The sequence below is a fragment of the Sciurus vulgaris genome, assembly GCF_902686455.1.
Source record: "Sciurus vulgaris genome assembly, chromosome: 11".
Classification (NCBI taxonomy): Eukaryota; Metazoa; Chordata; class Mammalia; order Rodentia; family Sciuridae; genus Sciurus; species Sciurus vulgaris.
Genome location: NC_136472.1, coordinates 57,956,190 through 57,969,046, shown reverse-complemented (window position 1 = coordinate 57,969,046; position 12,857 = coordinate 57,956,190).

The following is a 12,857-nucleotide window of genomic DNA, read 5'->3' as shown; positions in this document are numbered from 1 at the left end:
CTGTGTATCTTTCTGATTATGTGTATCACACAAATGTATAATAAAATTTTTTATAAGATAATACTAAACTGTTTTAACTAACACATTTATTTTTTTTTACTTTATTTATTTATTTAGTTTTTGTAAACAAATGGGATACATGTTGTTTCTCTGTACATGGTGTAAAGGCATACCATTTGTGTAATCATAAATTTACATAGAACAATGTTGTTTGATTCATTCTGTTATTTTTTCCCTTTCCCCCACCCCTCCCACCCCTCTTTACCCTCTATACAGTACTTCCTCCATACTTGCCCCCCTCCCTAACCCTAACTCTAACCCTAATACTAACCCTTCCCTCCCCCCCATTATGTGTCATCCTCCACTTATTAGCGATATCATTCGTCCTTTGGCTTTTTGAGATTGGTTTATCTCACTTAGCATGATATTTCCAATTTCATCCATTTGCCTGCAAATGCCATAATTTTATCATTCTTTATGGCTGAGTAATATTCCATTGTATATATATATACCACAGTTTCTTTATCCATTCATCAATTGAAGGGCATCTAGGTTGGTTCCACAGTCTGGCTATTGTGAATTGAGCAGCTATGAACATTGATGTGGCTGTATCTCTGTAGTATGCTGATTTTAAGTCCTTTGGGTATAGGCCAAGGAGTGGGATAGCTGGGTCAAATGGAGGGTCCATTCCAAGTTTTCTAAGGAATCTCCACACTGCTTTCCAGAGTGGCTGCACTAATTTGCAGTCCCACCAGCAATGTATGAGTGTACCTTTCTCCCCACATCCTCGCCAACACCTGTTGTTGCTCGTATTCTTGATAATCGCCATTCTAATTGGGGTGAGATGGAATCTTAGGGTGGTTTTGATTTGCATTTCTCTTATTACTAGAGATGTTGAACATTTTTCCATATGTTTGTTGATTGCTTGTAGATCTGTGAAGTGTCTATTCATTTCCTTAGCCCATTTGTCGACTGGATTATTTGAATTCTTGGAGTAGAGTTTTTTGAGTTCTTTATAGATTCTGGAGATTAGCGCTCCATCTGAAGTATGATTGGCAAAGATATTCTCCCACTCTGTAGACTCTTTCTTCACATTGCTGATAGTTTCCTTTGCTGAGAGAAAGCTTTTTAGTTTGAATCTATCCCAGTTATTGATTCTTGCTTTTATTTCTTGTGCTATGGGAGTCCTGTTAAGGAAGTCTGGTCCTAGGCTGACATGTTGAAGATCTGGACCTACTTTTTCTTCTATAATCTGCAGGGTCTCTGGTCTGATTCCTAGGTCCTTAATCCATTTTGAGTTTAGTTTCGTGCATGGTGAGAGATATGGGTTTAGTTTCATTCTGTTGCATATGGATTTCCAATTCTCCCACCACCATTTGTTGAAGAGGCTATCTTTTCTCCATTGCATATTTTTGGCCCCTTTGTCTAGTATGAGAAAATTGTATTTATTTGGGTTTGTGTCCGTGTCCTCTATTCTGTACCATTGATCTACCTTTCTATTTTGGTACCAATACCATGCCGTTTTTGTTACTATTGCTTTGTAGTAGAGTTGAAGATCTGGTATTGCGATACCCCCTGTTTCACTCTTCCTGCTAAGGATTGCTTTAGCTATTCTTGGTTTCTTATTCTTCCAGATGAATTTCATAATTGCTTGCTCTATTTCTGTAAGGTACGTCATTGGGATTTTAATTGGAATTGCATTGAATTTGTATAGCACTTTAGGTAGTATGGCCATTTTGACAATATTAATTCTTCCTATCCAAGAACATGGAAGATCTTTCCATCTTCTAAGGTGTTCTTTAATTTCTTTCTTTTGTGTTGTATAGTTCTCATTGTAGAGGTCTTTCACCTCTTTTGTGAGATTGATTCCCAAGTATTTTATTTTTTTCGAGGCTATTGTGAATGGGGTAGTTTTCCTAATTTCTCTTTCTGAAGGTTCATCACTTATGTATAAAAATGCGTTGGATTTATGGGCATTGATCTTGTAACCTGCTACTTTACTGAATTCACTTATGAGTTCTAAGAGTTTTCTGGTGGAATTTCCAGGTTCCTCTAAATATATAATCATGTCATCAGCGAACAGGGATAGTTTGAGTTCTTCTTTTCCAATTCGTATCCCTTTAATTTCTTTGGTTTGTCTAATTGCTCTGGCCAGAGTCTCAAGAATGATGTTGAATAGAAGTGGTGAAAGAGGGCATCCCTGCCTTGTTCCAGTTTTTAGGGAGAATGCTTTCAGTTTTTCACCATTTAGAATGATATTAGCCGTGGGCTTAGCATAAATGGCCTTTACAATGTTAAGGAATGTTCCCACTATCCCTATTTTTTCTAGTGTTTTGAGCATGAAGGGGTGCTGTATTTTATCAAATGCGTTTTCTGCATCTATTGAAATAATCATGTGATTCTTGACTTTAAGTCTATTAATATGGTGAATTACGTTTATTGATTTCCTGATGTTGAACCAACCTTGCATCCCTGGGATGAAACCCACTTGATCATGCTGCACTATCTTTTTAATATGTTTTTGTATGCGATTTGCTAAAATTTTGTTGAGAATTTTTGCGTCGATGTTCATTAAGGATATTGGTCTGAAATTTTCTTTCCTTGATGAGTCTCTGTCTGGTTTAGGTATCAGTGTGATATTGGCTTCATAGAATGAGTTTGGGAGGGTTCCCTCCTCTTCTATTTTATGGACTACATTGAGAAGTGTTGGAATGAGCTCTTCTTTAAAGTTTTTGTAGAACTCGGCTGAGAACCCATCTGGGCCCGGACTTTTCTTTGTTGGTAGGCTTTTGATGACTTCTTCTATTTCATTACTTGAAATTGGTCTATTTAAATTGTGTATGTCCTCCTCGTTCAGTTTAGGCAATTCATATGTCTCTAGAAACCTGTTGATGTCTTCGAAATTTTCTATTTTTTTGGAGTATAGATTTTCAAAATAGCTTCTAATTATGTTTTGTATTTCAATCCTGTCTGTTGTGATATTTCCTTGTTCATTCCAAATTTTAGTGATTTGGGTTTTCTCTCGTCTTCTCTTTGTTAGTGTGGCTAAAGGTTTATCAATTTTGTTTATTTTTTCGAAGAACCAACTATTTATTTTGTCAATTTTTTGTATTGTTTCTTTTGTTTCAATTTCATTGATTTCAGCTCTGAGTTTAACTATTTCCTGTCTTCTACTACTTTTGGTGCTGTTCTGTTCTTCTTTTTCTAGGGCTTTGAGCTGTAGTGTTAGGTCGTTTATTTGTTGAGTTTTACTTCTTTTATTAAATGCGCTCCATGAAATAAATTTCCCTCTAAGTACTGCTTTCATAGTGTCCCAGAGATTTTGATATGATGTTTCTTTGTTCTCATTTACCTCTAAGAATTTTTTAATTTCCTTCCTAATATCTTCTGTTATCCATTCATCATATAATAGCATATTGTTTAATCTCCAGATGTTGGAATAGTTTCTGAGTTTTACTCTTTCATTTATTTCTAACTTCAATCCATTATGATCTGATAGAATACATGCTAGTGTCTCTATCTTCTTGTATTTGCTAACATTAGCTTTGTGGCATAATATATGGTCTATTTTAGAGAAGGATTCATGTGCTGCTGAGAAGAAAGTATATTCGCTCTTGGTTGGATGGTATATTCTATAAATGTCTGTTAAGTCTAAATTATTGATTGTGTTATTGAGATCTATGGTTTCTTTGTTCAATTTTTGTCTGGAAGATCTGTCCAGTGGTGAGAGAGGCGTGTTAAAATCACCTAGTATTATTGTGTTATGGTCTATTTGATTTCTGAAATTGAGAAGGATTTGTTTGACATACATGGATGAGCCACTGTTTGGGGCATAGATGTTTATGATTGCTATATCTTGCTGATTTATGCTTCCCGTAAGCAGTATGAAATGACCCTCTTTATCCCTTCTGACTAACTTTGGCTTGAAGTCCACATTATCGGAAATGAGGATGGATACTCCAGCTTTTTTGCTGCGTCCATGTGCATGGTATGTTTTTCCCCATCCTTTCACCTTTAGTCTATGGGTATCTTTTTCTATGAGGTGAGTCTTTTGCAGGCAACATATTGTTGGATCTCTTTTTAATCCAATCTGCCAGTCTATGTCTTTTGATTGATGAATTCAGGCCATTAACATTCAGGGTTATTATAGAGATATGATTTGGTTTTCCGGTCATTTGGTTCATTTTTTAAATTTTATTTATTTATTTGTTTGACACAACTTGTTTCCTCCTTTATTTGACAATTCCTTTAGGATAATTCCTCCCTTTGCTGATTTGCTTCTTTTTTTTTCATCTCTTCCTCATGGAATATTTTGCTGAGAATGTTCTGTAATGCTGGCTTTCTTTTTGTAAATTCTTTTAGCTTTTGTTTATCATGGAAGGATTTGATTTCATCGTCAAATTTGAAGGTAAGTTTTGCTGGGTATAAGATTCTTGGTTGGCATCCATTTTCTTTCAGGGCTTGAAAAATGTTGTTCCAGGCCCTTCTAGCTTTTAGTGTCTGGATTGAAAAGTCTGCTGAAATCCGTATTGGTTTCCCCCTGAATGTAATTTGGTTCTTTTCCCTCCCAGCCTTTAAAATTCTGTCTTTATTTTGTATGTTAGGTATTTTCATTATAATGTGCCTTGGTGTGGGTCTGTTGTAATTTTGTGTATTTGGCGTCCTATAAGCCTCTTGAACTTGATTTTCCATTTCACTCTTCAGATTTGGGAAATTTTCTGATATTATTTCATTGAATAAATTGTTCATTCCTTTGGCTTGTTTCTCTAGGCCTTCCTCAATCCCAATAATTCTTAAATTTGGCCTTTTCATGATATCCCATAGTTCTTGTAGATTCTGTTCATGATTTCTTACCATCTTCTCTGTTTGTTCAACTTTGTTTTCAAGGTTAAATATTTGTCTTCAATGTCTGAGGTTCTGTCTTCCAGGTGTTCTATCCTACTGGATATGCTTACTATGGAGTTCTTAATTTGGTTTATTGTTTCCTTCATGTCAAGGATTTCTGTTTGGTTTTTTTTCAAGATCTCTAACTCTTTATTGAAATGATCTTTTGCTTCCTGTATTTGCTCTTTTAATTGTCGATTGGTGTGATCATTCAATGCTTGCATTTGCTCTTTCATCTCATCATTCAGTGTGTGCATTTGCTCTTTCATCTCATCGTTTGCTTCTCTGATCATTTTAATTATGTACATTCTGAACTCCTTTTCTGTCATTTCTTCTGCCATGCTGTCATTGGGTTTTATTGATGTAACATCTAGATTTGTTTGCAGCATTTTCTTTCCTTTTTTTCTCATATTGTTCAGGTATCAGTGGACCGCTGAGATATTGCAGATTTCTTCTATTGACTTACAGTGTCCCTGAAGATTTCTGTATATATCCTCCCTTAGCCTTCAGTAGGCTGAAGTCTTGGAGGAAGTTGATAATGCGGTGGTCCACAAGGAAGCTGCCTCTCTAGGAGTGGTGGCCTTCAGGTGGGGTATAATCCCTGCTAGTGGGCAGAGGTGCCTCCACTTGTTGACCAATGGTCATCCAAAGGGGACCTAGGCTGCGGGCTGAGGCAAGGCCTGTTTGGGCCTGAGTCTCTGGTTTTACCGTCCTTGTGGGGAAACCTCACCTGGCAGGGAAGACTCACCCGGTGGGGAGGTGTCGCTGGTCAATTCCCTCCTAGAGGTTCCCCTCAATTTACAGCTACCGCCTGGGCTGGGCTGCCTTCCTCTGCAAAGTTCCCAGGGTCCGGCCCTACCTCCTGGGCCTGGGAGCCTCACCCTTCGCAGATGAATCTCCTTAGGCTGCCCCTCCTCAGAGAATCTGCCCGCAGTCCTGGAACCTTCGCTCTGCCCCTAAGCCTGTCTCTGTGCGGCTCTTCCACCCAGAAGCCTCCTAGATCCTGGGACCCTGCTCTGCTTCTAATCGCCTGGCTATGTGGCCCCTCTTCTGAGAAGCCACCTGGGGCCCCGTACAATCGCTCTGAGACCCAGAGACCCGCCGCACACCTCTTCCTCCAGACAGCCGCCCAGTATTCTGGAGCGGTCACTAGGAGTCCAAGAAACTCACTGCGCGCCTCTTCCTCCCACCAACCACCCGTAGCCCTGGGCAATCAATCACTCCGAGTCGAAGTGACCCTCCCCGTTCCTCCTCCTTCTCCAAATAACCCCCCGGGTGTTCAGAAGCGGTCGCTCTGAGTGGCTCTGAATCCACGTGACCCGCTGCACGGGTCCTCTGGGCAACTGCCCAGAGCTCTGGTGCAGCCACTCGAGACCAAGCGACCCACCGCGCTTCCCCTCCAGGCAGCCCCCCTGTGTTCAGGAGCTGTCACTTTAAGTCCAAACAACTCACTACTCGCCTTCTCCTCTGAGCAGCAGCCTGGAGCGCTAATGCAGTCACTGTGAGTCCAAACGACCCGCCACGCTCCTCCTCCTCCTCCTCCTACTCCTCCGGGCAGGCCCCGGGGTTCAGAAGTGGTCTGAGTCCAAACAGCTTGCCACGCAGCCCCTCCTCTGGCAACCGCCTATAGCTCTGGTATAGTCACTCCGAATCCAAGCGGCCGCGCTCCTCTTCCTCCTCCTCGTCCTCAGGGTAGGCCCCGGGGTTCAGAAGCGGTCGCTTAGAGTCCAAATAGCTCGCCGCGCGGCTTCTCCTCTGGCAACCGCCTGTATCTCTGGTGCAGTCACTCCGAATCCAAGTGGCCATGCTCCTCCTCTTCCTCCTCAGGGCAGGCCCCGGTGTTCTGAGTCCACACAGCTCTCCTCGCCACTCCTCCCCTGGGCAGCCGCCGGAGCCCCAGTGGTTGCTCTGAGTCCCAGCGCTGTGCCAAGCGGCCTCCTTTATGGCGCTCCCAGTTGTCCGCGTTCACTGCTCCAGCGGGGGGAGGGGTGTCTCGCCGGCAGCTCTACTTCACAAAGTTCCCTGCGTTCCGGGACCACCGTCCCATCCGGGACGCCTTCCCAACGGGTGAGAGTTACCCGGCTGCTTTGAGTTGGTCTCAAGCGTCTCAATATCTCCTCTTTTGAATCCTGAGTCCTGGAGCAACATGAAATGCAGCCACCCTCTAGGCCGCCATCTTGAAACCTCTAACACATTTAACAAGTTATAGCCAGGGCTGGGGTTGTAGCTCAGCAGTTAAGTGCTTGCCTTGAATGTGTGGGGCACTGGGTTCAATCTTCAACAACACATGAATAAATAAAATAGAAAGGTATTGTGTCCATCTACAACTAAAATTAAAAAAAATAAAAAGTTACAGCCATCTTATGTTTACAAATAATGATCTATATTATTTTCAGTAGTTTCACAGTTGTCCATTGTGTGGAAATACAGCAATTTTCTCATTGATGAGAAATTAAGTATTTCCAAGTTTTGCTGTTATAAAAATAATGTAATGATTTTCTTGTACATGTAACATTTTATGTATTTTCCTGATTGCCACCTTCTAATGAATTCATAGAAGTAGAATAATGAGTCAAGGATCATATTTATAATTATGATAAATATAGCTAAGTTGCAAAAAAATGTTTTACATCAATTTATATTTAATTGTACTGATATTTCACCTTCATCAAACCATCACCAATGTTGGATATTAAGTACTTTTTACCTTTAAGTTGATAGAAAAAGAAAAAACCTTACTAATTTTAATTTTAATATTTATTTTTTTGATTACTAGTAAACAAAACTTTTATTTTATTTATTGGCTGTTACTTCAGTGAATTGTCATTTTAGTTTCTTAATTTTTTATTGTTTTAGTCATTCTATTATTGATTTATAAGAGTTCCCTGCCAATAGAGATGGTGATATCTTATTATTGTTACTTTCATAGAAGGAACTCTTTGAATACAAAGAGACCTAATGAAGCTAGCTTAAGTAAAAGCTGGGAGTGGCTGTAAATATGTAATAGGGAATCACATAGATATTCCAAAGCAAGAATTTTTTGCTTTAAAAAATTTTACTGAAATATTCTTAGTATGTGGAACAAAGCCTGGCATATAGTAGGAACTCACTATGTAAGTACCAAATGAATGAGTTCCTCAGATATGAGCCAGATACTAGTCCACTGTGAACCCCAACCCTTAGCTCCAGGGACCATATATCAAACGTCCATTAAAGTCTGAAAGCTTCTTTCTGGAGCTGGGAATGGCTCCCAGTGGTAGAACACTTGCATAGCAGGTTCAAGGCCCTGGGTTCAATCCTCAACACCAGGAGGTGAAAAAAGCCTCTTTCCCTAAGCATAAGGTTAGGCAAAAGCAATGACCATTCACAGCACACCAAAAACTCAAACTCTTCTAAACTCCAACTTTTTTCTGACTTAAGTGTGGACAGTTAAAGTTGCAAAAGAAGCCCCCTTTCCCCTTAATTGACAATTTCTGTTTGGTGGTTTTCCATTTTACTGTGGAATGTGGAAATAGATGGCAAAAGTGAGACAGTGCCATATAATACTTAATTGCACTTATTTCTTTGCATATTGTTTCCATATATACATGTTGTCTGCATCTGGAAGACAGGAACTGTATCACATTTCCCTTTGTGTATACATCTAATGTGTCAAACGTGGTGCTCCCGATAAATTTTAGTTAAAAGTTAGTGAATAAATAGTTAATAGTTTAATAGTTGTAGTAATAATTCCAAGTACATTACATAGTACCAAAGGTTGAAGTGCAAAACTTTGTTTCCAGTACTCTTCTAGCAGATTTTTTTTTTTAAATTAGCAAAGTTATGGGTTGCTTGCTCTTTAAAGTTATTGTACTCAATATTCCTGCTTGCCCCTGTAGATCTACTTCACTCTTAAGGGATTGCATCAGTAGAGTCCCTTCCACTCTCAGTTAAGCTTAGCTAATGAAGGCACCAGCAGGAAATGGGAAAACAGTAGGAGAGTGAGATCAGTATTTATTTACTTACCCTTCCTCCCTCTGTGTTGGCCACTGATTGTTGATGGTAGTGCCATCTCTTGTTTGCTTACCCATGTTCTTATTATACTCTCTTATCTCCTCTTTGGAGTGCACCGTTTCATTCTTGGACAACAACTGATACTATTACTTATTTTCTCAGGATACAGAGGTATTTAATACTTTTTTCTGTGAAGTAAACTTAACCTCTTAAAGTTGAATTTATATATCTTTATTATATTTATTATACTTTTAGGAAAAAATACGGGTAGGTTTGAAGTAACTGGAAAACAGAACCTAAGTTAATGGCATATGTCCTTCCTTGTTTTCTACCTGTACCTGCTCAAGTATTCAGAAGAAAAAAAAAAAAGCAAAAACTCAGCTTACAGTGGGCTTTATATTTTTTCTGATTAAAAATATGTATAATCAGGAAAATGAGAGATTATACTCCATTTATGTATGATCTATCAAAATGTATAAATGCATTCTGTCATATACAAATTAGAACAAATAAATGAAAAATTAAAAAATATATAAAACACATTTAATTTTTTTTTCAAACAGAGATGGTATGAAATATCTCTATAATCCACAAAGTAGAGAAAAATCACTGTTAGAATATTAGTAATTTTCCCCCTCAAATATCAATCTAGAGAAGGGAGGAAAATTATCCCAAGAATATATTTTCTAGTTGCATGTGTATGTTTATGTGTTTGCTCATGCACATATTGTGGGTGTGATTCTCATTCCATGGAAATATTTCATTTCTCTATATTAACTTGAATCTGAGTTCCCATTTTGCCATGCAGGTAGAGAATTCAATCTCAATTATCATTGAGCATTTCCTTTACATTCAGGATTGTACAAAGTTTCTAAGGTCTTAGTTATTGCAGAAATACCAGTAATTACCTCAGATTATTTGATTGTCCACAAAATAAACTGCTACAAAGAGATCTTGTTCTCAAGAGACATGATTATTTTTTAACCTGCCTTTTTTTTTTTTTTTTTTTTTGCTGGGTATTGAACCCAGGGTCCTGTGCATGCAAGGCAAGCACTCTACCAATTAAGCTATAGCCTCAGCCCTTAACCTGCTTTTACGTGTTTAAAGGAAAATTTTAAATTTAGCAGTTTAACTGAGCAAAGAATTCATGAATTGGGTAGTAATCTGGATCATAAAGTTTCACAAAGCTCCACCCCACCTCAGGTACTAGTTATATTTATAGCTAGAGAAAAGGCAACCTGTTGGTTGTTGTTGGCATTTGCCCTATATGATCACTTTTTTTGTGTGTCGGGGACAGCTTTCAGCCTCTGATTGGCTAGAGGTTTAACAACTATGATTAGCTGAGACTTGGTTGCTGCTTGAAAGAATATACTCTCAGATTAAGCTACAATCTGTTTACAGGTTATATAACAATTCATTATATACATAAGAAACCATTAGGCCAAAATTAAAATATGTATGAAACAGCTTAAGGCCAAACTTAATTTAATAATATTGTACCACAAACATTTCTTCATGTCCCATACTTTTAAATGTCTATAAGGTATTCCATCATATGACTTTGATAATTTATTTGGTCAATACTTCATAGCTCTTACATAGCTCACTCTAAACTAGGCTTGTCTGTACCCACTCCTACCTTCTTTTTTTCCTAGCTATTCGGATGCTAAGGTTCTCTTCTGGTAGGAGGCAACATTTGGAACAGGGCAAATCAGAGTTAATAGACATACTTAGGAAGAATAATAATTTAGAGTTACATCTAAGTTGTATAATTTTCCTCTCTCTGTATGTGACCAAGGGAGGCCTGTACAAAAGCCATTGGCATACTTGAGTTGTTTAGAAATTTTTTTTTTCCAGAAATTAAGCAATTATTACAGAATGTCATCTTGATGGTTGAGTAACAATAAAACATGTCTATGGGAGATTTTCAGTTTGGCTCTTATTAGGATTTTTTTTTTTTAATTCTAAAAAAATCCTGAAATAACTAACAGCAGTCTCTAATTCAGAAAAGTTTTTCTCGATTATTCTTCCTACAAAATACTCTTACTGATCGATTTTGCAACTACTGGTTAGGAATCAGGGTATATCCTGAGCCAAAATCCCTAAGTCATGCTTAGAGGAGCTGAAAAATCATTAAAACCCCAAGAGACCAAATATCTCTTTTTCTGGTGCCCAAGTGAGGCTCTTATATAAGAGCCACTCTGAAGAGTCCAGCCCACTGCCTGCTTCTCACAGTGCCTCCAAATTATGCATAAGAAGTATTGAAAAGGGTGGGGATTGGAATCAGATATTTCTCATTCATTCAGCAAGTATTTGTTCATCACTTTATGCTAAGCATTATTAGAAAGACGCCAAGAATATCTATGTAAACAAAACAGACAAATATTCCTGAGAAAAAGAATGAAATCAGGGAGGAGATGTGTTAGGTATTACAGATGTTGTAGACCTTCAGTCTGTAATAAAGACTTTGAGATATAAAGTCAACAGAAGAATTTGAACAGAGGAATGTCATGCCTAACACTTTTAAAAGATCTTGATACTTGTGTTGAGAACAGACTACAGGGGGTCAGGCATGCTAACAAGATCAAGGTTCTTATTGCAATCCAAGTGAGAGTTGGCGATATCCTGGTTCAGAGTTGTAATGGTGAGGTGGTAGAAAGTAGTTGGATTATGGATATATTTTGAAGGCCAACAGTCTTTTGATAATGGTTTGCATGTGGTGTGAAGACAAAGAGAATTCAAATTCCAGTGTTTTGACCTGAGCAAATGGAAGAATAGAGTTTTCAATAACTGAAGTGACAGGAGGAATAGATTTTTGGGGAAAAGATAATGAATATGGCTTTTACATTTCAAGTTTGAAATGCCTATTAGACATCCAGGTGGAAATATGGGGTAGTTGATTAGCATATGAATTGGAGTTTGGTGAAGTGATCTAGGCTAGAGATCCAGAATTGGGGTCACCTTTGTAGAGAAGTTATTTAGAGCCATGAGACTAGAGTGAGAAGAGACAGATAAAAGTTTGGAGGATTGAATGCTGCGACACTCCAATATTAAAGAAGAATTTGGTTAATAGTTGAGCTTACTTACTTATAAGTTTGGAGATCTTTGATGACTTATTTCACCTCTTCGAATCTTTGTGGTGGTGGTGTTGATGAAACCTGTAAAATAGAAATAACATTGGCTGGTATGTTTGATGATTATTGTGATGATTTGGAGAATTTCTCATTTATAGTGCTCATACCTGCATGTGGTAAGTACTCCATAAATATTAGCTATTATTTTTGCTACTTTTGGAATAAGCATTTGTCTTCCAAAATATTGCTGGTTGCCTTAGTATAATACATACTCATACAATCACAATAGTAGCAATGCCTATTATTTAGATAGAGTGACAAACCATAATTGTATTCTCCCCACTCAAATCTCATCTCTGAAATGCTATACTTTTAGCAAACCCACCTTTTTCATAATATTTAATTTTGATTTTATATGTTTTGACTACTTTGATGTACTTTTAGTTAGCTGCCACAGTCTACGAAGCATAATTATAGAAGATACCCTTTAAAGTGTTAACATTCAAGGTGGCTGACTGCTAAAAAATTATATATAGTTGGTGGGGTTTGAATCAAGGACACCTTTTTTTAAAATTTTTTTAAGTCTTCTTTATTTTTAGTTGTAAACGGACATAATATCTTTATTTTATTTATTTATATGGTGCTGAGGATTGAACCCAGTGCCCCACACATGTAAGACAAGTGCTCTACCACTGAGCCACAATGCCAGCCCAAGGACACCTTTCTTTAATAAATCTGAATAATAATTTTAACTGGAAATTATTGTATTCTTTATAAAATATCTCATTTAAAAAAATGAACCTCTTACTGTACTCGCAACAACAAAGAATATTTTGCTTTCATTTCTTTAGAAATCTATTCTGAGATTATTTGGAAAACTGCTTTCTGTACTAAAAGCAAGTATTT